Below are 26,150 nucleotides of genomic sequence, written 5' to 3'. Positions count from 1 at the left end.
GGTAGGCCCACCCGGAATCTGCGCGTGCAGAATTTCCGCAGATTTTTAGCCCATCATTAATTTGGTTTATTTACTTGAGTAAATGTATTGTAAATCTTTGTGACTAATGTGAAAATGTTCATCTTGAGTTATGTATGATGCAGTGTGTCTTTTACTAAATATCTTATAGGACAAAATAGCTTTATCTACCAAATAAAGTGAATCTAACTGGATTTGCATTTTAAACATTAAATAAAAGTTTAAATAAATTATTTTCTATTTAATATATTAAGGTTTTAGTTATGATACTCCCAAAATAATGCCTCAGAAATCCGCAGATTTCTACCAAAATTCTCAGCAGAAATAGCAATAAACGTCCGCAGATTCTGTCTGGCCCTAGATATGGGTCAAATTAAAAGGACGTGTAAATGAACAGGCAAACAAATCAGACAGAGGCAACAAACCGGAATTGGGCATCAAGACCTGACAGTGTAAACGGGGCCAAACATACCCCTCGCATGCTTTCATAAAAACAATAATCACGTCTCAAGCCTGACCGCTATGACAACATCATCTAAAAGTCCCGCTGTCATTAGCCGAGTAAATCTCCCCTCCCCCAACCTTCTGCTGAAAACATACAACACTCCATTAAAAAAAAACCGATAAAAAACACCAGAACAACAAGAGCTGAGGTTAGTAATCCCTGATCAACACAACAACAACCTCAGAGTGACACAACAGAACAGCACTGGAGGATGAGTCACGAACAACATCAGTATTCCTGAGGAATCACGCAGTCAAAATATTTCCTGAGCCATTAAAACATTCCCCTATTTCTCCTACAGCACGTCAAAAATATAGACCACAAGTAGGCTACAGTTGACTCTGCAGACAGATGGAATAAATGCATAAAAGATCTAAGACACTCATGCTTTGAATACAATTGCATTGATGTGTTTTAGGGAGAGGCTTTGTTCCGAAACCTCTTGAGACCTCTCGTTGTTTAATGGCTGTATAGCAGGGATGTGCACCATGACTAATTTCATTAATGTTTAGTTTTTGGAGTTTTTGTGAGTGTCTAGTTAAAGGGTTTAGTAGGGCTGCACAATATATCGTTTCAGCATCGATATACTGGAAGTTGTTTTCAATCACGTGGTTCTGGCGAAATTCAGATGAAGTAAAAAACTGAATGGGAGACAGAGAGGAAAGCCGGTCTTTTTTTGTGATCCATACCAGATTTCAAAGGACTGTTTCTCTGCAGAAAAGCTTGTGGCCAGAAGTTGTAACAGCCGAGAGGAAACTTTACCTCACGACAGCAAGTCAAAGGTTCACAGCAAGAGAGAGACCTGGAGTTTACTTTCAGTTTCTCCACAACAGTAAAACAGGGGCTATAAGTGTCAGTACAAGACCGTCCCGCAAACACGCAGTCAATTTTGCAGAGTTTCTGGGTTACTAAGTACTTTGAGTGTTTTAAATACTCATGCTCACCTCCCTCGCCATACTACCGCATATATGAGATAAATTACGTCATTACATAATAACCAGTTATGAACATTACTGAACCGATACCGAATTGTCAGCTTCTGAATCGCGGTGCACTGAAGAAACAATTATATAAACACCTCTAATATATATATATATATATATATATATATATATATATATATATATATATATATATATATATATATATATATACACACACAATACAGAAAAAGATACAAATGAAATGTTTTATTCAACAGCTTCTTCCCCTCAGTGTCAGTATAGTGCATTGGTTTATGAGAGTGATGTGCACTTAAGTATATCTTATACATAATATTTAATATATATTAAATAAATATAAACATAACATATTTTGTATACATAAATTATTTCTATATTTCTATTATACTTGAGTAATAATACACTCAAGTCACGATTAAATATGCATCTCGATACTGTATGCTCTGACAAAAACGTACTCTAGCCTTATTATTGTTAATTCTCAAAGTTATGATCATATTGTGCTATTCTGCGATCTATATTGTGATACAGGGCTCAAAATTAACTTTTTTACTTGGTAGCACCGGTGCTCCCAACTTCAAATATTTAGGAGCACTAAAAAATTTTTAGGAGCACCAGAAAAAATTTAGGAGCACCCACCAAAAATGAATGAGCACCGCTGCAAATTGTTTTTTTAAGGGATTTATTGTATTTTAAAACAACATTAATAGAACTGACAAAACCCAGAAACAACTATCTAACTAATGCTGTGAAGACATTGATATTTGTGTGCAATAATTCCAAAATGAATGTCTAATAATTAGGCCATAGAATATTAATGATGATAAAAAATGACAATAATAGTAACAATGAATTCCATTTCTCATTATGATGCTGCCTTGAATGTGCATGAATGTAGGTTATCTGCTATAAAAAGTCTGTTACTTTATGAAAAATAATTGTATAGTTTGCATCAAACAAAAATGAAGCATTGCAGTAAGAAATATTGATTTTGTACTGCTGTTTTTATATGCATGTCAATTTAATAAATAATATTTCTGCTACAAAACAAACAAAAGATTATAATAAATCATTCATTTCAATGATGAAAGCTGCAAAGCAGTCATCAGTAAATAAATATAAAAATAAAATACACCTCATAAAAGAATAGACAAAAGTAAGTAAGTAAAGTCTCACTTCTATCACTCTTTAAAAGTTTTGGTTTCAGTTTGTGTCAATTTAAAGGTTCAGTCTGAGATGATCTTCATTTTTCTGTGTTAGTGGAAAAGCTGGCGAGTCAGCCGACCCAATTTATGAGCAGGCAGAGCAGGATTCTTGCGCTAACCATCGGCGTAATACCGGTCTTTGTTATGAGCCGCAGTTTCAGTGTAAACTTAGTAAAGGCGAGCTTCTTTGGCGATGATATGTACAGTATTAGGTTTGACTTTTAGTGGACATTTGCGGTAAACACGCAGTGAATGAAACGCATGGAGATTCGGGCACCTTCTCCAAGAAGCGCGTACTCGATTGATCTCAGCTTGCGGATCATTATTCACCACGTGACGTGTCATGATCGCTTTCATCTGCGCCTCAACTTTAGGTGGGTTTTGCAAACCTGTGTGCTTTAAGTTTTTACTCTTCAGCCGTTTGCATTTCCCGTGGTCATAAAAGCTCCTTCCCTGTCATCTGACAGCGGAATACCGTGAGTGAATGACAGCTAATATGAACCAATATAGCGGCAGGGAAGAGCGATTCAGCACGTTTTTACAAAAAATCAAAACAGGTCGCACTACAACCATTATCTGCAGTCGCACTAATGCTCCCAGATATATTATGAGGTCGCATAGATTAATTTTCGGGCGCATATGCGACCAAAATGGTCGCAATTTCGAGCCCTGTGATATGAATACACCAGATGACTTGAAAATCTCTATTTGGAAAGAATTTATGATCATAGATTGATTAGGATGAGTCTGTAGGTAAGTGTATCAGCATAAAATATAATAAACATTAAATTAAAAATGTATAAGTATAGATAAATACAACAAAGACAAAGATAGAGATAAAAATGGTTTTCTATCAGTATTCGGGTTTACAGTATTTTAATAATCAAATGTAAAGCAATACTGCCATCATAGTCATCTATGTGCAAGTACTTCAATAAATAAATCATTAAGTTATACGTATAATAAATTTGCAACAGTACAATTTCTTTAGCCTGAATGCTCCCACGAATATAAAATAAAGTTTTACAGATGTTAATATCAGTAATGTTTGTTTTAAGGATATCCACATACTACTGTGCTCTAAAGCAGTGACTAAATTCAAGTTTAGAAGATATAAAACTGATATAAACATGCAACGTTCGAGGTTTGTCACCTCCGTGTAAATGAATCAACGGTTTTATTCACGTAAACCCATACTTCAATTTCTCATCACATCATAACCAATCAAAAGCTCTCTAGTGTCTGGCATGCCCCGCCCCCTTCAGGACGCTTCACATTTGATGTCCATTTGATGCAGTTGTGCTCATCCACTCTCATTGGCAGAGCAGTGATAAAACTAAATGTTATTGGCTGTTTTTTCAAAGGGGAGGAGCTACATGATGTCTCACCCACTCTTTGTGAGATTACGTCCAACATCAAATACAAATGCACAGTTCAAAGCACTTCAAGACAGCTTTAAAATCCTCACAGGCCCCAAAAACACATGCAAAAGCTCAATTTAGACTCAACATTACATATATTGTGATGTGACTATTGTGATATCAATGCTGAAATTATATATTGCGCATCCCTACCCGCTGATCTATATTTTTGCAATATAGGACTAGAGGCCAGAGGAGTAGGGACAAATCCAGTTGAACTAAGAGGGAAAAATGTGCAACAACAAAAAATACAATTATATAATTCCACTACAAAGCGAAGTGCCAAGTGAAAGCGAGTGTTTGCCAAAGGGGAAGGAAAGGGTTAACGGACAAATCGGAGCGCTGAACTTCCTGAACGCAGGGCATCTGAGAAAGCTTTAAGAAGCCGCGGCCTGCTGCTCAGTATGTAGGTTAATGACCACAGATACCCACGCCACACAGAACAATGCACCTTTTACTGCAGATTATACAGCGGCTGGGGGGGGGTGCTGAAGGGAGGTGGAAACTGGAATGACGGGGGGAAAAAAAAAGCAATACAGAGAGAGAGAGAGAGAGAGAGAGAGATAGAGAGAGAGAGATTAGGGCACAGGCCAGTAGATGTGTGTTAGTCTTGCTGTGGTTGTGTGGTTATAATCAGCTTCCTACTAGTGCTCAGGCTGATTACATGTCCAACTGCACAGAGAGGATCAGACGGACAGAAACAGAGACGGCCGAGCGGCATTAGGGAAGAGAATCGGAATTGAACAATTTTGTCTGCAATTGTGGGTCCTTAATGACCCCACTTACGATTTACAATAATAGTAAAACTCACGAGGGAAAAAAATAAAAAAGCCTGATGACAGTGCTGCAGGTCTTTGATATAAAAAATAAATGAAGAAACTCCAGGTGTGCTCTGCTTGTTTCGCAATTTTATTTGTCTATACTAAAATGTCATTATTTGTATTATCACTACTATTGAATAATACTAAATATAACTAAAAGAAACATTATTGAAATATTTATAATTAAACTCAAAGTAAGCATTCCCAGTGCTGGGTTGAGGCTGGAAGGGCATCCGCTGCATAAAACATTTCCTGGATAAGTTGGCGGTTCATTCCGCTGTGGCGACCCCAGATTAATGAAGGGACTGAGCAGAAAAGAAAATGAATGAATGAATAAAAGTCAATAAAAATTAAACAAAATTAAAATTAAAGTATTAATGTTAATATATTGTTATTGTTTACTACAGTACTTGTGTAAAATAGAAAAAAAATGTATTTAATAAAATAAGTATGATTATTGTTCTTATTTAGGGTGTTGAGTCGGCGTTAAACCTGGTTTATACTTGAAGTGACTGCTAGTTTGCTTGAGCGCGTGTGGCAAATGTGATGTCATCGCTTTGTTTGCGAAAGTTCGCTTTAGGTGCGCGTGACATTATTGTGGCTGGCGGAGCACATGTTTTTTTTTGTTTTTTTTTAGACTTTTATTTATTTTATTTATATTTTTTTCAGTGTTTTTACCTTTATTGGATAGGAAAGTAGAGAGAATTGACAAGAAAGCGTGGGAATCGAACTGGGGTCAGTGCGAGTACCGGAGTACATGAGTCGACGCATTAACCAGTACACCACTGGCGCCAACCTGTACGGACATCTTTATACAGATAACCAGATGGACAATAAGGTTGTTGCTAGATGGGATATGTTTGCGGCCGGAAGTTAACAAGAATTATTTCTATTATTTATTAAATTTACCATTATTATATTTTATTAACGTCTACCACCCCAACCCCCCCCCCCCAAACCCAACAGTCACAGTAAGGTAAAAATTGTAGCTGTGCTGAGTATTACTTATGCTATATATTAAATTACCCAATAAATTTTATTTTTTTAACACCTACTCCCACCCCAACTCTAAACCCGTCACAGTACTGTAAAATATTAATTATTGTTATACAGTGTTATATAAAAAAATGTTGCTATAATAAGTGCATATCGCACTTCCGGCCGGCCGCGTATCCGATCTAGACTTTACCGGACAATAATTCTTGGCTAGAAATTAAAAAAGCAGAAAAGGTTTTGTTAAAAAGTTTAGAAAAAAATTGAGGGATAAGTTTGTTTAAGCCAAAAGGGGGTCATGGCAAAAAATGGAGACCCATGTGGTTTTAATATTACAGAATTAGTTTTTCCATTATTCAAAGGATTTACGCTGATGTATGTTACAATTTTGAATTTAAAACAATTTAATATTTACAAAACTATAATTAAGGAACAAAATATTTCTTTGATAACTGGAAAGGAATATTTGAACCTATCAGCAAATTACCAGTTTGTAAGCATTCAGGATGTGCGCGCATCAAGGTTGCAGAAAAAACCGGGAACGCTAGTATTTACAGCGAGGGAATGACATCCGATGCGGTACACAGTTTGTTGTTGTATTAGAGAAAAGTTATAATGATTACATATTATATATATTATTTACATAATGCTTTCAGTGTATTATACCAGCTTGTCACCCAGTGATAAGCACAGTTATTCAGAAAAATTAAGGTTACAGTGAGCGGCGTTCGTCGGACAGGACCATTTGCGATAGCACCCTCCCAATAGATATTGGATAAGACGAAATGGCCCAGCATCCAGCCCCAAATATACAACTATCTCAATGAAACTCCAAGTGATTTAACAAGTCTTTGGATGCCAATAAGTTTGTTCTGTGTGTCCCAAGATTACCAGTTTCAAAACTTTGTAGTTTGAGAAAAAACTAACATACATACAAATCATACTTCCAGCGCAGCTCTCAAATGATCACTTTGTGCAACAAACTGAACTTTACAACTTTATTACCTGTTATTCACAGCCTATGTAGGTTCTGTTCACTAAAGTAGACTACATCAGCGGGCACACGTACATCCTCTTGGTAGTAAACAAACAGTGCATCAGCTCATGTGTGATTCAGTGGCTGTGAATACATCATTACATTAAGACAGAAATGGCATTTTTTGGTCAATTATACCCTGTACATACAGTATGTGACTCTTTCAACACCATTTAGAGGTGTTCATGTTGCTGAGTAACGTTTATAAAATAATATGGATACCTGTGTGACTGCCTTTATTCTTTTCCCAAACTTGAAAATATAATTGGCTGAATCGTAGAAAAGTTGAAATAAAATCGTGAGAGTGGTCGAATAGAGATCACGATTATTTCGATTAATTGCGCAGCCCTATTTTTAATAATATATTAGTAAATGCTAAACTATGATTAATAAATGCTGTGCAAAATTGATCATTCTTGAATTTTATTTTATTTGACAGATTTTAGACAAGCTGTACAAAAATAAAAGTATCCCATACAATTTAAAAATAAAACCAGTTAAGGATAAAAACACAATAAAGACCTAGGCTTGTTTCCATTGCAGTCCTTGTTGTTAAATAAACAAAATAAAACAAATAAAACCTATATAAAAGCAATGATTATTATTGTAAAGTGTAAAATGACCATTATTGTAAAGTTAAATAAAACCTTCTTAGTTAATGTAGGTAAATAATGACCATTGTTGTAAAGTGTTACCATTTAAATTACTAAGATAAATATTTTTAGTAGAAAACACCTTTTTAAATCTATATCTCACCTGCATTTTAATTATTGCAAGAAATTTAGACTCTTCCAGCTGGACAAAACTGACTAATAAATCATTTGATAGCAAATGCTTCAAAATTGCAATGGATTTCTTAAAGACACTGAAAATAAATGCGTATATTAGGGTAAAACAATATATCATTTGAGCATCAATATCACTGAGTGTATCTGCAATAGTCACATCGCAGGATTAGATCAATTATAAAAGATTAAAAGATAAAGATATTATAAGATTTCATTTTATTTACACAATGAGGACCATCGCTGTGTCCGAAACCGCATACTTCCATACTATATAGTGCGCTAAAATCAGTATGCGAGCCGAGTAGTATGTCCGAATTCATAGAATTCGAAAAACAGTATGCGAGAAGTACCCGGATGACCCACTACTTCCGGCGAGATTCTAGAATGCGCATCCCATGCATGCTGCAATATCCCATGATGCCCCGCGAGCGAATTCATGAATGGGTGTAAAGCGACGCAATTGACGCAGGTAGGTCACGTGACCATGACAAAATGGCGGATGTAGTACGTCCGAATTCCATTCATACTTTTCACATTCATACTGTATAGAACGTACTTTTCTAATGGCCGAGTAGTACGTTTAAATTCAAATGCTGTACCTATTGAGTAGTAGGCGGTTCCGGACGCAGCCCATGTTTTTTTTTTTTTACATTTGATTGATCAATTTCTGTACATGAGTACAGTTAGACTCCCCCTAAAACCCCTAAAACACTGTTTATTTATTTAGTTTTGCTTGTAATTTATTATCATTTATACAGATGCACTGTATAGAAAAAGATTTGATCATCCCAGTCCATCTAAGTTAACAAAATCTTTCCAAATAGAGCTCAAGTCATCTAGTGCACAGGTGTCAAACTCAGTTCCAAAAGGGCCGCAGCTCTGCACAGTTTAGTTCCAACCCTAATTAAACACACCTGATCAAACTAATTGAGTCCTTCAGGCTTGTTTGAAACCTACAGGTAAGTGTGTTGGAGCAGGGTTGGAACTAAACTGTGCAGGGCTTCGGCCCTCCAGGAATTGAGTTTGACACCCCTGATCTAATGAATTCATATTCATATTACAGTAAAAAAAAAAATCAGATTTTTCCAATATCATGCAGCCCTAATGTATATATCTATTCAGAGATGCAAACGTACTCTCACACAGGCTTAAAAAGCGAGCCAATGACTCAGCTGAAGGCAGGGGTGAAGTTTGGGTGAGTCACAGACGCTTTAATAGACTTGTCCTGAGATGATATCCCGCATTAACCAGCCTCAAGGGAATGACCCGGATTGCAGCAAGCCTTCGGACCACTGAGAATACAACAGCCAGAACGAGAATTCGATAATAACTTAATTGGAATACGTTTTAATTGTTCCACCACAGGCTGAAAATGCATTTGTAAAGGCTTTCAATGGCGGCCTGAAAAGGCAACGCGAACAAGAGCACAAGCACTATTCAAGCACATACAATGAGAGCGAGCATCATTACTGCACTGACAGCTGCTGTCAGAAGACGTCTAGACAGGGTCAGAGAGGTCAAAAGGTCGCACTACAACAAATAATTTAACAATAAACAGGCCAATGAAGGGTTCAGCTGTTAAAGATTCAACTCTGCCTTGAAGTCAAGCTCCCAATAAGGCAAAACAAACACTTAGCATAGCAAACATTCAATTCAATGCAATTCAAGTATATTTGTCTAGCGCTTTCACAATTATTGTTTCAAAACAGCTTTACAAAAGGTGCATTGTTAAATTACAATCAAATATATATATATATATATATATATATATATATATATATATCAGAGGGCGAGGCAGTGGCGCAGTAGGTAGTGCTGTCGCCTCAAAGCAAGAAGGTCACTGGTTCGAACCTCGGCTGAGTTGGCGTTTTTGTGTGGAGTTTGCATGTTCTCCCTGCCTTCGCGTGGGTTTCCTTCGGGTGCTCCGGTTTCCCCCACAGTCCAAAGACATGTGGTACAGGTGAATTGGGTAGGCTAAATTGTCCGTAGTGTATGAGTGTGTGTGTGGATGTTTCCCTAAGCCGACAAGAAAATGAATGAATGAATGAATGTAGCATTTTGATGAACAAGAGGGGAATTTTACACAGAAAAAAAATGTTTCGACAGAGGAAACTTGCGCTCTTCCCATTTCTCTAGCAATTAAAATAGAGCAAAATATATAAACGACCATGCACAAGCACCGCATTAAACGATCCCGTTCCTAAATATGAGCAAAACAGACGGCATTCCTAACAGCACAGGCCTCTGGGATTGTCTCGAGGTCAGCTGTTTCTTCTCCTCCGTTCACTTCTCCAGCTTTTTCAGTCTGACTTAAACCCGTCCGTCAAATGCGACAAATCTTTTATTCCTCTTCCCTCTGAGCTTCAGTTAAAACAGTAATCCCATATTTCTGCCACACTAAGAACAGGATCATGGGTAAAAGAACGTTAGAAATCCACATCTGCCTTCTCGGTCCCTTTTCATCCACATATCCAATCGCATTCATTTCCCTGGCACTGAGAGCGAAAGAGTGAACGTCACCCAGCTCTGATATCGAGCCAAACGCTGTTCAAATTCTAGCACACTCGAGGCCCTGAAGGATTCGATAGGCTGAACGGGTTTCTAAATGTCTGAATGTGCATCAATATTTTTATATTTATAGGATTGTATGATGATGTGATTTTGTTGTCCACTCTTTATTACTTGGAATTAATTTTGTAGGCACATCTAAATAAAAAATTGAATTTCTATATTACTATAACAACAGCAATACTAGTAATTATTAAATTATTAATAATAATAATAATAATAGCAGCCGTTATTTTTCATGTATTCATTCATTTTCTTTTCTAGTCCCTTTATTAATCAAAGATCCCCACAGCAGAATAAACCACCAACTTATCCAGCATATGTTTTGCAAAGCAGATGGCCTTCAGCTGCAAACTACCACTGGGAAACACCCATACACTCTCTTTCACACACATACACTATGGACAATTAAGTCTACCCAATTCACCTATAACGCATGTCTTTGGACTGTGGGGGAAACCGGAGCACCCAGAGGAAACCCACGCAAACACGTGGAGAACATGCTAACTCCAAACAGAAATGCCAACGAACCCAGTCGAGGCTCGACCCAGTGTGCCACTGCGCCGCCCACAATTATTATTAATAACAACAACAACAAAAACAACTACATTATTATTATTACTAACGTTATTATTAATAATAATAATAATAACTTCATATTAATATTAAAATTTATATTAATAACAATAACAACAACAACAATAATAGGTGTTATTATTGAGCGCTAAGCATTATTATGTCTAAAATAAAGTTTTTTTATTAATATCCAAAGGCGGCAACACCAAAGCTCCAAAAATACAAATTTATTAAAGTAAAAAGACTGACAAAAAACGTGTAACGTTTCGAGCCACACGGCTCTTCATCAGACAAACTGAAACGTCCTTTATAAATTAATAATAATAATAGCAGCAATTAATATTATTATTATTATTAATTTATTATTATTATAAAAAACAATACTAATTTTTCTTATTAATAATTATAATAATGTTAATAGGTTAATAATAAAATAATAATAATTATTATTATTATTAATAATAATATCATCATAATAATCAACTACAACAACAATAATAGTTATTGTTATTATTATTGAGCGCTAAGCAATATTATGGCAGAAATAATTGTTTTCCCATTCACAATCTGAATATAAATACCACACATACCATATCATACATACAAGTTTCATATTATATATCAATATTATATGTAGGTTTCTGGCCATATTAAAAAAATATATAAGCCAGGCATTTACCCATTAATGTCATTTCTAAATTAATATAATTATTATTATTAATAACTACAACAATAATAATAATAATAATAATAATAATAATAATAATAATAAGTATCATTATTATTGTTGTTGTTAAAAATAATAATAATAATAATAATAATAATACTGCTAATAATAATAATAATAATATTATTAATAATAATAATGCTAATAATAATAATAATAATAATAATAACAATAATACAGTAAATAATAATAATTATTATTATTGTTGTTGTTGTTATTTTTCTTAGTAATTTTTGCATCAATTTAATTTGAATAATAATAATAATAATTCATACAAAGTAAAGCAAAAATAAATGCGTTGGGGAGTCATCATGACACAGCATTACTGAAACACATATAGTAGTAATAAAGAATGAGCAGGTTGACTAGAATCTTCAAGAACAAACTTTAAGCTAACATTTTGTAGTGATTTGTGAGACAGGCTGCTGTGTAGCATTACTGCAGCCTGTGCTCAACAAACCCATGACCACCACCGTCTCTCTGCTCATATAAAGAGTACGACAACAGCACAGGCCGTTTGACACACAAGTCGAGCACATGTTGTGCAAACTGAAAGCTCTGCCTTCTTTTGGCACAAACTCAAAAGCTAATGCACGCGCTGAAGTCAGAGTAGCTTTCTTGTTCCTGTATTTGGTAGGTTGGTTTTACTTCACATGAACCCCGCATGATCCAACACTCACTCGACAGAGCAAACAATAAACTTTGGCATCCTATTGGAAAGTACAGTCATGCTGAAAAAGACAGGACCAGGCAACACATTTCCCAAATTACAATCAAAATGCTGCCAAAATCTGAATCTCAGGCTTCGGCAACGTTTGAAAAGACCGACATGAGCTTACCAAAGTGACCAAACTGGTTTTTCATGTATGCCTTTCTCACAAGCCTTCATTATCCCGCCAAGGTTGCACTGCATGAACAGTGGTGTCAGATGTATAACTTCAGAGATCTGCACACAAACTAGTGCACTAATATTATTGATCCAAAAAATCGAAATAAGGAGTGTGTGATATTTATTTTACACCAGGCCTGCACATACAAATTTATATTCAACTTAATTTGCCATTCATCAAAATTTGTGATTGCCTGCTAAACGATAACATCTGATTCACACGGGACTTCAGCGTCAACGCCCTCTTTCTTTGGTGTTTGCATTGTGGGGGAAAGCGGAGCACCTGGAGAAAACCCACGCCAACATGTGGAGAACATGCAGACTCCACATAGAAATGTTAACTGGTTCAGCCGGGACTCGAACCAGCGACCTTCTTGCTGTGAAGAAAAAGTGCTAACCACTGAGCCACCTACTGCTTGACTATCGTTATTATGATTATTATCATATTATCGTTATTATTATGTTTGAATTTCTGTTAGTGGTGATCAGTAAAACACCACAGACGTGCTTCACAGGTTGATTACTGAAAATAGCTCAGCGTATTTAATTAAATGTTAGCCTAAAAGAAGCAAATCCCCCGTTACTCATTTAAATTTCAAGAGTCAGAAATCCAATAAAGGTTTGACTAGCCTTGCTGAAATTAAAAGAGCATAACCTGTTTGCTTTGAAGCTGCCCATATAGTCTAACAATAATAATTACGCTCTATTAAACAAAAACAGCAGAATATTTATTGGAGAATAGTCAGATATATCTACACTTTTAAAAAAACAAAAGCATTGAAGGTTTCAATAAAAACATTCAATATCCATTACAACCAATTCACACTACAGGGTTTTTGCTTTTTTTACGGAAACATTTTTGGGCAACCACAACTAGGAAAATATCAGACAAAGAAAAGATTACTTAAAATATTTATGAATGGGACATGAGACTTTCAGACAGAACTTTCTTTTGATTGATTTAATTAAAGATTTTGTCCCTGTATTTTTGTTTAATTAATGATAAGCACAGTGCTGATAAAGTGGAAATCCACGTCACCTAAAATTTTATTTAAATGGTTAGTTGAAATGGTTTCTGCCCTCAAGTTGGAAAGGTTACGTTTTTCTAGATTCGGCAAACAGAAGTTGAATGACAAAATATGGGACCCCTTCCTTAGATGTACAGGTTAGTAATGTTTTTGTATTTTTTTTTTTGGAAATATTTTTTTTCTCCTTCCTTTTTACGTGTCATTCTATTTTGTTTCTTAGTCCATTAGTCTGGCTGAATTTTTTTTTCTTTTTATTGATGGTGCTGTAAAATTGCTGTATTGTCTGCTAGTATTTTAATACATGTTCTACTTAGTATAAGGTAATAACATTGAGATAATTTTGTTAACATATATAAATGATGTACACTATTGTGTTTTTATTAAAACTTCTATAAATACGGTAAAAAATAAAATTAATAATAATAATAATAATAATAACAATAATAACAATAATAAGCAAAATCATTATTAGAGCTGTGAACCTACACCGGTCTCATGGTTCGGTTATGTTTATCATGCCATCGATTCAGTTCAATTCGATTTCTCAATACATCACAATGCATTGACGATGCTTTTCATACACAGTTTTCCTTACAGCAGCAATTGTTATATTTAAATGTATAAATATATTTATATACTATTTATAATACAATTTTGTCCTTTAATACAAACAGTCAGATATATGAACTGTACCTTTAAACAACACAAGCATTTATAACAAATACAAATATCCTGCTCGCTTTCTGAGCCTTGTCTAGCAAGTCCTTACACACCTTTGATTGGTCACACGCTCAACAAAAAGTGCTGCGATTGGCTCTTGCGCACTGGCACTCTTCACAGGTGATTGGCACTGATAAACGACAGCAGCGATTACAGCTGATCCATAATAGACGTGGTGGAGAAAACTCTGCAGACGTGCTTGTGTCTGTATCCAGAAGTATCGCTGTAACAGCCGAGAGGAGAAGTCACGCCAGCAGGACAAATGGGCCACAGAGAGAGAGAGAGAAATGGAGTTTACTTTCATTCTCTCAATCGCAGTGAAATAGGGGCTTCTACTGCAAGTGTCAGTGAAAGACTGTCCAGCAAACACACACGCAGTAAAATTGTGCACAGTAGTTGGAGCATTTAAAATGTTACATACCAAGTCAATGCAAAGACATGAATTGACATCCTGCGGTGCAATTCGCGCGGATTCTGTGCATTTGATGTGCTTTACGTGCATATCGCACAAATCGCTTAGATTATGATGCCGGATTATGATGTAGCACCTGTTGTTGGTGTCCCGAAGAGAAATCACCAGACAACAGCTCATCAAACTGGGCTCGGTTTAGTCAGAAGCACCACTGAAAGCCTCAATCATCCAAATATAATTTCTGGAGGAGTTGATGAAGCTGGGTGCACCTCTGAAAGGATCTAATAGACTCAGACATGTTGCAGAACAAACCTACGCTGTTTTTCAGCCTTCCTAAAGCACATAAAGCACAGCTACTATCTCATTAAAATCACTGTTATTTAGCAAGCAAGAGTCACCGGGCAGACAGATGCCCTGCTCATGACGCAAATCCGCATCTATTGTTAAGCAAATTTGATGCGCGAATGAAGCACGTAAACTCTATGTTCACGCGAATAGCATGTTTCATTTGCGTATGCCACATCTGATGTGGACACAGGATTAGAGGACAAAAATCTAAATGAAAACTGAACAGCCCTACCTCACCTAAAACAACAATACCATAATCAACAGGAATAAAGTGAAACATGACAGGTGATTTTAACATAATTAAGTCTAGAGGTCTTTGTGTTGTGATGGTGTAAACTAAAGCATTGCAGTGTGCTGTAATGGGATTCAGTATGGTGTCAGCAAAGCAAGGCTTTGAATGGACGAGTAGGTAAGGTGATGTATGTTAGAGAACAATGGAGAACACAAGAACGTCTCAAATTCTCCAGACAATCGAGTGAAGAGCACGAGGATGCAGACCATCTCATCTCAAGTGTCATGACACTGTGAGATACCCTGACCATTGTTTGAAAGCTCGTTCACAAAGGTTGTGGAAACCCTACATTTAACCAAAGCGATCGAGTTTTACAACTTGATGCTACATTTGCTATACACTGCCAGCATGACATTTTGGAGAACAACAACACATTTTACATGTTAAAAGCAGATTAAATCAGCACTGATTCACTTTGCTGAAGCATAAATAATGTGATTAGAATATCCGACGGGGAATATTTTAGCAACATACTGCAACAAACACACTGTAAACGATCATCTTGATGAAAATGTACACCTTGAATAATGAATAGTCAGTTAGCTGAAACAACGCAAGTGCAGGGCACATTTAAAGTCACTAAACACCAAAACACATGTTTTGAGCTGTTGACAGTCGTATATGTGTCCCACACTGCTAAAAACACTATTATGACACACATATCTCACTAAAAAGTGAAAATTGGTTGTTTTTGCGTTATTTCGAGCAAATTCGTACTTCCGGTTTGAAACAAATTTTTGAAGCTGCGTCACGGCCATGAGATCTTAGCGTGTATTCCATAGACTGTAAAATATATGGACGTAGTGTCCGTGACGTCACCCATAGGTTTCTAAAGAGAGCAAAAAAAGCCACAAGTAGGCGTGGCCAACCATCGCCATTTTGTTCGCGCGTCATCACACTCACGGCGGGATACCAAACAAGGGCAAAGAGGCAGAGAGTGAGCGGAGCTTCAGACACCTGCTGGCATTTTGCTTGGACCTGGCTCACGGTTAATACTATCACCTGTGACTCGTTTGTATTCTGACCACTTGTGCTTGGTTGTATACTATATCAATAAAGTGTTTAGACTTTAAAAACCCTGCTGTAATACATTGAGCCACTAAACATTGTTCTTATGACGTTTTCCAACAAGAGGAAAACGCGAATTACTTCCAAACACTTCAGATATAGTTTGTGTTAGTTAATGTAAGACTATTGATGAAATCCAGCATAACACTGTATGACAACGCTTCAGATGACTGTTCTAGAGCCCACAGCTAATCAATCTGTCAGTTTCTGGAGTGCATTACAGCTCTAAATATAAATATAAATGATAAATGATCTTAAATAAAACAAATACATGTATAGAGATGGTATATAAGTATATAACTTTACTCACATGGGAAACGGAGGCCACGTGAATGGTTTTTGAGCACAATTAAGTGCACTCAGCATGCCATGCCATCTAATAATTGTAGGAAACAAGTCCAAAAGGCAGTTGACTGTGTAAAGCCACATAAAACAACACAGAAATACGATAAATATGCCGAGTTCAGTGGCTAATCTGCAGGATTCAGCTGAGGTGACGTGACGGCGACCAGCGAGACCTAGCTGTCACTCAAATGACCACGCCCTTAATTATGCAAACTTAATATAACTTAATATAAAGGAAACGGATGAGTTATAAAAAGATTCACCCCCTCAGAGTTGTCATGAAGGGTAATATTAGCTGTATTAACCAAAATCTTTTTTTGTACCAGGCTGTAAACACCTTTTTTTCTGCTGTAAAGTTGGCCATTCTAACAGTGGGCTCAATTGAAATTTGCTCTGTTTTGGAGCCAGGAGCGGCCAGGACTAGCGGAATTTCCCATGAATTGCAGTTTTAGGGTGCTTTCACACCTACACTTTTGTTTCGGAACGCATCTCGTTTGCCCAGTTAGCGTGGTTCGATTGGCATATGTGAACAGGGCAATCGCGCTCTGTTCCGCGCCAAAGTAATCGCTCCGAGATCCCTTGAATGAGGTGGTCTCGGCTCGATTGAAACGAACCCTGGAGCGGTTCGATTGCAGTGAGAAAGCGATCCGATCCGAGCGCGGTTATATCAGTGTTTTATGGATATGTAATAGGCTTACGGCTATATAAAGAGAGAATTATGAGTAGGGCGGGAAGTTTCGCGAGTCTCCGGATGCCCGCAAACGAGTGATGATCTCCCGGTAATCTAAAAAAGCACCCTGAGTTACTTCCGTATTGGCTTCCTGAGGGAGAGCGGGAGGTTGCTGCTTGGTGTATTCCAGCGTGTAGACTGGACGTCTGTACCTGGGAGTACCGTATTATGTCTCAGCACCTTTCTTGACCCATTTGCTGACATCACTTATTTCAAATCACATCATTATTTAACCAGTTTACCTGATTACTAGCCCTTAACTGCTCCTGTCCCAAATATTTTGTTACATGTTGCAGGTGTGAATGACAAGAAAGAATGTATATTTACAAAAGAAATTAAGTTAACCAGACAAAACATGAAATATGTTGTGTTCATATTGTCTGCAATGAAATACAAGTCAAAGTAAATTTGGAAATCACTACTTTATTTAATTTGCTTTTTCCATAGTGTCCCAATCTTTTCTGGTTTGGTATTGTAAATAAATAGTGCATTGTGCATTTATGAGCATTTTTTATCCTCACAACATAAATACAATGCAGTGTATTAAAACTATCCATCTAAAAATCACACCATGTCAATCATTTAAAATGGTACAACTTCTTTTCTGCAAAACTGTACTTGCCAAAAATACACAATTGTTCCAATTTTAGAAGATACTTTAAGTTTTATACATATACTCGAGTAATATGGTTAATTAGCGTTAAATCTACAGTCAAACAACACTGAATTTTAAAATGATGTCAATATTGATGCATTAAATACAATTATCAATTGACTCACTGACCCGCTTTTATTTAACCATTAACCATTTGGAAAATGGAAAACATCATTTGAGAAAATGCAAAACTAACTTTATTGCATACTTGAATAACAATAATGAAAAAAAATAAATAAATAGTCAATCACTGTATATTTTAGATGAATCATAAGCATGCCATACTCGTATGTAAAAAAAACATGGGCCATTACATCACATCCTGCTAGGGCTTTGCAAGAAAATACAACAGTGGTTTCAAAAACAAATAATGTTGGCCCAAAGTGTATGCGGGCTGTCCGTGTCTTGAGCGTGAGGAGCAAGTCACTCTACTTCCTGACAGGACGTGTGTACAGACCAGCAAACACAGAACCTGTTGACTGAAAGCCTTCGAGAAACCAATCAACTGCATTCAGCAGCACGAACTGGACTTTAAGACAAACAAACCGCCAGTCAAAGCTGCTAAGACTCTGAAAAGTAAAAGACCCTATTGATCTTTCACCACCCCCGGTTACTGTTGCCAAGTCTGACAAGCTTTACACGATGTTCTATAGATACTAACTGGAAATGTCTATGATCAGTGTAACTTAAATAGTCTTCTTAGATGGAAGAAATTAATTGTTACACTACTAATTATTTTTTAAGAAAGCTGCTACATTTGACATTAACATAAATACATGTTGCAGTAGGGCTGTGCAATTAATCGAAAATCCGATTTTGATTTCGATTATGCCTTCCAACGATTATGAAAATCATTAATCGAGATAAACGATTATTGCATCATTTACCGCCCCCTTTCCAGTTGTACACGTGTTGCTCTTAAAAGTGCGAAAGACCGCATGCTTCTGTGTGCCGCGCGCACACACAGAATTGAAGCATGCAGTCAGCATTCGGTCTTACTCGCACACTGAGACGAGCAGAGCGCAGTCAGCACACACATCTAAAGTCATCTTAACGTGAGCGCTTTAATGGTCAAATAGGTGTCAAAACGCGGGGTTTAGTGATTATTCATGTCAACCAACATTTGTGTAATAAACAAACGAGTTGAGAATCAAAAGAGACGCGAAAAAGAAACTATTAAAGAGACGGCGCGCTATAATCCTTCTGCTGCCTGTTTTTATGATTATTAATCAAACAACAAATGGAGAACATGCCTCTGCTGTTGACTGAAGGACTTTTGTAGCTAAAGTGTTTCTTAAAGTGAAGATGCTTAAAGCACAGTTTGTTTTATATTTTTATTCTATTGTATTTATTTCTCTTTCCTTTGCAGGGTGGAAAATAACTCAGTTGAAGTCTGAATTATTAGCCCTCCTGAATATTAGCAACCCTTTTCCTCCCCAATTTCTGTTTAATAGAAAGAAGATTTCTGAACATGATAGCTTTAATAATTCTTTTCTAATAACTGATCTATTTTATCTTTGTCATGATGAGAGCACATAATATTTGACTAGATATTTTTTCAAAATACAAGCATTCAGATTCAAAGTGTGATTCAAAGGCTTAATTAGTGTTATTAGGCAGGTCATTGTATAACAGTAGTTTCTTCTGCAGACAATCAAAAAATATGTTGCTTAAGGGGGCTAATATTATAGAATGAGTATTATTAAATATTAAATATTAATATTATTAAAATGAGTTTCAAAATATTTAAACCTGCTTTTATTCCAGCCAAAATAAAAATAAAAAAGCCTTTCTCCAGAAGAAAAAAATATAAGAGGAAATACTGTTAAAATTCCTTGCTCTGTTAAACATAATTTGGGAATTATTTTCTCAGGAACGCCATTAATTTTGACTTTAACAGTAATTGTTTTAAATAATCGTGATTTCAATTATGACCAAGATAATCGTAATTATGATTTTTCCCAATATCGAGCAGCCCTATGTTGCAGTATTGCTTATTAAAAAAAATTAAACTAATAACATAACATAATCATATGTTAGTTTAAGCAAAGAAACCCTGCCATTAACATTCATTCATTCAATCATTTTCTTTTCAGCTTAGTCCTTTTATTAATCAAGGTTCGCCACAGCGTAATGAACCGCCAACTTATCCAGCATATGTTTCACGCAGTGGATGCCCTCACAGCTGCAACTCATCCCTGGGAAGCACCCATACACTCTCATTCACACACTAACACTACAGATAATTAAGCTTACCCAATTCACCTATAATCCTCAACTTCTGTGTATCTGTCGAAGAGGTTTTTAATGGATGGCTGTCTTCATGTTGGGCACAATTAGTGACAGAGTGGCCGTCTTTTCATCAGACAGTACAGTCGTGGCCCTTTTCAGCGGTTTAAGCAGGTTTACTATTTCTTTGGCGTCGCTGATGCCGGCGATATCAAGTGTATCATGTTGACGTGCATTTTTGCGTACCCCTGTACTCAAGAGTTACGCAAAAGTTGTTATTGCAGCTTGATGCTCGGGGTAGCGTTCGGTTTCATTTTCACTGCGCTACAAACTGTATGTTATTTACAACTTTATTACCTGTTATTCACCGCTTATGCAGATTCTGTTTACTAAAGTAGACGCTCGCCTTCCCTCTCTGTGACAGCTCACGGTCAGCAGCTCACATCATGTGTGATTTTGCGGCCGCAAATAAATCATTACATGAAGACAGAAATTAGATTTGTGGGTGAATTGTACCTTAAAGTATGTGACACTTTCAACACCATCAGGAGGTATCTATGTCGCTGAGCAAAGTATGTAAAGCAGGGGTCACCAAACTTGTTCCTGGAGGGCCGGTGTCCTACAGATTTAAGCTCCAAGCCTAATCAAACACACCTGAACAAGCTCATCAAGCTCTTACTTGGAATACTTGAAACATCCAGGCAGGTGTGTTGAGGCAAGTTGGAGCTAAACCATGCAGAGACACTGGCCTTTTAGGACCAGGATTGGTGACCCCTGATGTAAAACAATATAAAGACTTAAAAATTTCGGCTTTGTTTGACCCGGTATGCGTGTAAAAAAGCTGTCTTAAGCAATAACTGTAAAACTAATCGTTGCCAGACGTCCGACTTTAAAAGGATGGGCCATCCGCTATTTAAACTCCACTCGCCTGCTAACGTTACTGCTGCTAGTTCAAGCAATCTGAACTCACGTGCGACAGCAGGTGGAACGTAGCTCACGTGCAAACAGCTCAACTAATAAGAGAAAATGGACGTCATATCGAAATAAAATCATCATAATGCCACAATGCATATTGAGACATTTTTGCATCGCAGTAAACCGTACCACGATAAATCGCTACACCCCTATCAAATAATGATTTGTTTATTAACCTTTTCATTTTGTTTTACTTCCAAAATTATTTTTTTACGGTACATTGTGGAAACTCTAGCTTGTATTTTGACCTGAATTAAAATAATACGACAGTTATTACCATTATTTACAACTGGAACAAATCTAAAGTGTCCTTACAGAGATGCTTAAGATCTTCAATCGGAAATTACCAAAACAAATCGTAAAGCATCAAGAACATTTTAAATCTCCAAAGCATCACAAAGGCTTCCTCTGTGATCTGGAGAGGATGCAAATAAAGTGTCTGAATTTCCATTGTAGTGGAAACAGCAGCAGGAGGAAAGACTGGAGTCACCACATCAGCTGAGAGAGCCACGCGTTACACAGACGCCCCATTGGAGACTTTCAAAGTCTGACCTTTGTAGGGTGAGGGATGAATCTTTCATAGGGGGTTTCCCCAACGCGACAGCTTTCTATAAGGGACTCGTAAAAAGAGGAAATTCTGAGAATTTGTGAGTGATCTTGAAGAGCAAACGCTAGAAAGGGGAAAATGTTCGAAACAGATGATGTGCAGCTGTAAAAGGGCACGTTCACTGATCTGAAGCACAAACTTCAAACAAATCTGAAACATAGGTTAAATCTGTTATTCTGAAACATATGGTAAAACAACAATAATAATGATATCAGGCGTATGTGTAGGTCTACCTTTAATTTTCTAGATTTAATCTTTTTCCTGTTCGTTAATACACAGTAAAGTGATGACATCAGAATACAACTATTCATAATTCTGAAGTTAAATTAAGTTTGAGACATTCTTGCAATCTGTTGTTGACAACATTAAACATTATTAGCCCATTTTTTCACTCATAAAATCAGACATTTGTCAGATTCCCCCCTGCATTTTATAGCAGGGCTCGAAATAGCGACCATTTTGGTCGCATATGCGCCCGAAATTTGAGCTTTGCAACCTCATAATATATATTGGGAGCATTTGTGCGACTGAATATTTAGGTTGGAGTGCGACCTGTTTTTTTTTTGTTTGTTTGTTTGTTTGTTTTTTAAACATGGTAAAATCACTCTTCCCTGCCGCTACATTGGTTCATATTAGCTGTCAATCACTCAAGACTTTCCGCTGTCAGATGATAGGGAGGGAGCTTCTGTGACCGCGGGGAATGCAAACTGCTGAAGAGTGAAAAGTACACTGAATCTCGATGCGTTGCATGCACTGCGTGTGCTGCCAACACCATCTCACGGCAATTCGTAACTTTTTCATACGTTTCCTCGTGAGATCAGGCTTCAACAGCGCAAATGTCCGCTAAAACACCATCGCCAATGAAGCTTGCCTTTACTGCGTTTAAACTGATGCGGGTTATAACAAAGAACAGTATAGCGCCGGTGGTCATTGGGAGAATCCTGCTCTGCCCCCCTCATATATTGGGTCGGCTGACTCGCATGCTTTTCCACAAACACAGAAAAATGTCATTCAGCGCGTAACGAAGCTGAGCATTAAAACGACACGAACGAGTGAGACTTTTCTTCCTTTCTTTTGTCCGTTCTTTCTTGAGGTGTATATTATTTTTCTATTTAATTTCTTATGACTGCTTTGCAGCTTTCAGCATTGAATTTAATGGATTTATTATATTATATCGTTTGTTTTGTAGCAGAAATAGGCTACTATTTATTAAATTGACATGCATATAAACATAATAGTACAAAACAAATATTTCTTACTACAATGCTTCATTTGTGTTTGATGCAAACTATAAATTTATTTTTCATAAAGTAACAGCAGGACTTTATATAGCAGATAACTTGCATTAAAGCACATTCAAGGCAGCATGATGATGAAAAATATATTTCATTATTAGTATTATTGTCATCATCGTCATCATTAATATTTTATAATTATTCAACATTCATTTTAGAATTATTTCACAAATATTAAATCATCACAGCATTAGTTAGATAGTTGTTTCTGTATTTTGTAAGTCCCAATTGATGTTATTTTTAAATAAAATAAATCCTTTAATATACAACTTGTCAATATTATAAATTTTTGGTGGGTGCTCCTAAATTTTTTCTGGTGCTCCTAAATATTTCATGTTGGGAGCACCGGTGCTACCAAGTAAGAAAGTTAATTTCGAGCCCTGTATAGGCTAGAGTAGTTATACTAACAGTAGAGCTGCACGATTCTGGCTAAAATGAGAATCGCGATTTTTTTTGTGCTTAAAAAAAAGATCACGATTTTCTCATGATTCTGTAGATGTAAAATAAAGGTATGGTAAAAACAAACATATGGCACAACATCGATAATAATGAATAATTCTATTCTACTTATAATAATTCTGATGTTGAATTATTATGTTTGAGAGATATGCTTGCAATCTGTCATATTAGACAATTTTATTCACTGGTAAAATCAGACATTTGCCATTATCAGATTATATTCAACAATATATAGGCTAGAGTAGTTATACTGGCATTGTAAAAAAAATTTTTCATGCACAGCTGTGGGTTTGCTATGAAAGAAAAAACATATCAAATGCTTGCCTTAATCATAACTCTAAAATGCGATATGATTATTTAAATGAAGTGCACACTTTCGGTTTCATTTTGACTGCTAAGTGCTTGTTCATACTTTGCGCACGGCTCCCAAACGATCACTCTGTGCCACAAACTGAATATTATTTACAACTGCTCATGTCACATGTGATTTCCAGACAAAAACATCATTATATGAAGACAAAAATGACATTTTTAGGTGAATTATACCTTTTAAATACATTATGTGACTCATTCAAAATCATTTTGAGGTGTCCATGTCACTGAGCAACGTTTGTGAAACAATGAAAAGACTCTTGCAGCCGCCTTTGCTTCTCTCCTGAACTTGAAAATATGATTGACAGAATCGTAGAAATGCTGGATTAAGACCATCTAGGGCAGGGCTCGAAATTGCGACCATTTTGGTCGCATTTGCACCCGAAATTTTATCTATGCGACCTTAAAATATGTTTGGGAGCATTTCTGCGAGTGCTTAAAATTGTTGTGTGCGACCAGTTTTTACTGAAAAATGTTCACCACATGCGCGGATTGGGGAGACATTCACGCAGAATGCATCTTTAAGCTCTTTGTCTGCACTTGAAACGCAGCGCTCAGGAATGGTTTAAAACAGTTGTCATGTCAACTTGCTTCAGTAAACAAATCCACGTCCTGCTTGCCCCGCCTTCGCGCTCTTCTTATTGGCCCACCACTGCTCTAGCACTGAACGCGAATGATTGGTTAATATCAGCTGTCAATCACTCAGAGCCTTCTGGCTTGGGATGACAGAGAGAGCTATTACCGCGAAAAATTGTCAAGCGCTGAAGATGAGAATGAAAATGACACTGACAGATTTAGTTTTTGAAACCATCTAGTTACAAATAATGACAAATCTTACTAGTGACCATGTGCTGAATGTTAATCCACCATCTACACTTTTCCAAGAGTAGAAGAATTCCATTGGCTTCAAGTCCGCTATGAAAAGTTTGTAGGATGGAGTTTTCAGGTAACTGTTTGCCACATCTAGCACGAGAGCTTCTGTTTAATCCTTCATTTAATCGCCAGATGCTGTCCGCTGTGCAAGGTGCAGCTATATGTCAAATTTAACTCCACGTACACCATCGCAAACGGACTTACACTGAGTAAACTAATATCGCTACTCATAAAAAGACCGGTATTGCTATTAACATGCGCATATAATAAGGTACAGTATGTGTCGCAAGCGTCAGTGCAATATCAGACAGCACTTGTGAGAACAGCAGAGTTATACCGTTAACAGATTCATATAAGCAGTGCGTGCAGGGCCAGTGAGCGCTCCGTGTATGCTTTGGTCACTCAGTTCTGTTATAAAAATGTATTTTCTTGTGATAACGGGATTTCGTTGAGACACATTTTCCTCACGCTTGAATATATGTATTATTTTTTTTGCTTGTTAGTTTGATTAGTGTTCATTTCAAATACAATAAATAAGTTTGTATAAAACTTGTAGTAACGGTGCTTATAATTGGTGGGTGCGACTAAATTTTGGCTGATGCGCCTATATTTTTAAAGTTAGGAGCACCGGTGCCACCAAGCAAAAAGGTTAATTTCGAGCCCTGTAGGGGGTCGAATCGAGATCGCAATCTGTTAACGATTAATTGTGCAGCTCTAACTAACAGTTAAATATTTATATTCATGCACAGCACAACATGCACACATCGGACTACTGCAGATGCGCACATTGCCATATTGATGCCAAAACGATATATTGTGCAGCCCTATCAGCAAGCATAACAGACTTTCAAAACAGCAGTAAAATCTTACTCGCCACAAAAAAATATGAACAACAGTGTACGATCTCTAGATGTGGGTAAACAACATGATCAAACATTTCAATATACTGGACAGCAGGAAGAACGATAGCAGAAATATTAAACAACACGCAATTAAAAAGCTAAAAACTGTGTGTACAGATTGAGCCTGGATCTGCTGATCAGACGACAAACACGCATTTATCCAGAGCAGAATTCAAGAGGAGCGCTTGTGTTTATTTTACAAAATGGATCCAGGGGTCAGTGAAACTGAAAGCCGTACAAGAAGCTCTCAAACAAAAGAAAAAACAGAAAGAAAGAAATCACGGCCCATTTCAAACCACGCCACTTTAATTAGACTATCAGCTGACTTCCT

General features: G+C 36.7%; 1 protein-coding gene and 1 long non-coding RNA gene across 8 annotated transcripts in view; one reads left to right on the top strand and one right to left on the bottom strand.

Annotated features, from left to right (window-relative positions):
• The window catches only part of ankrd12 (ankyrin repeat domain 12), a 100,124-nt gene that overhangs the window by 64,720 nt on the left and 9,254 nt on the right, over positions 1 to 26,150 (bottom strand).
• Positions 13,358 to 26,150, top strand: part of LOC147846549 (uncharacterized) — a 1,651,758-nt gene continuing 1,638,965 nt past the window's right edge. The window contains exon 1 of the long non-coding RNA XR_015479083.1: positions 13,358 to 13,857. This is a non-coding gene — a long non-coding RNA (uncharacterized LOC147846549). The remainder of the gene's footprint in view (positions 13,858 to 26,150) is intronic.

The sequence above is a fragment of the Danio rerio genome, chromosome 2 (assembly GCF_052040795.2).
Source record: "Danio rerio strain M-AB ecotype USA chromosome 2, GRCz13ab, whole genome shotgun sequence".
Lineage (NCBI taxonomy): Eukaryota > Metazoa > Chordata > Actinopteri > Cypriniformes > Danionidae > Danio > Danio rerio.
The sequence above is the reverse complement of the archived record's forward strand: the minus strand, read 5'-3'. Positions and strand labels throughout refer to the sequence as shown.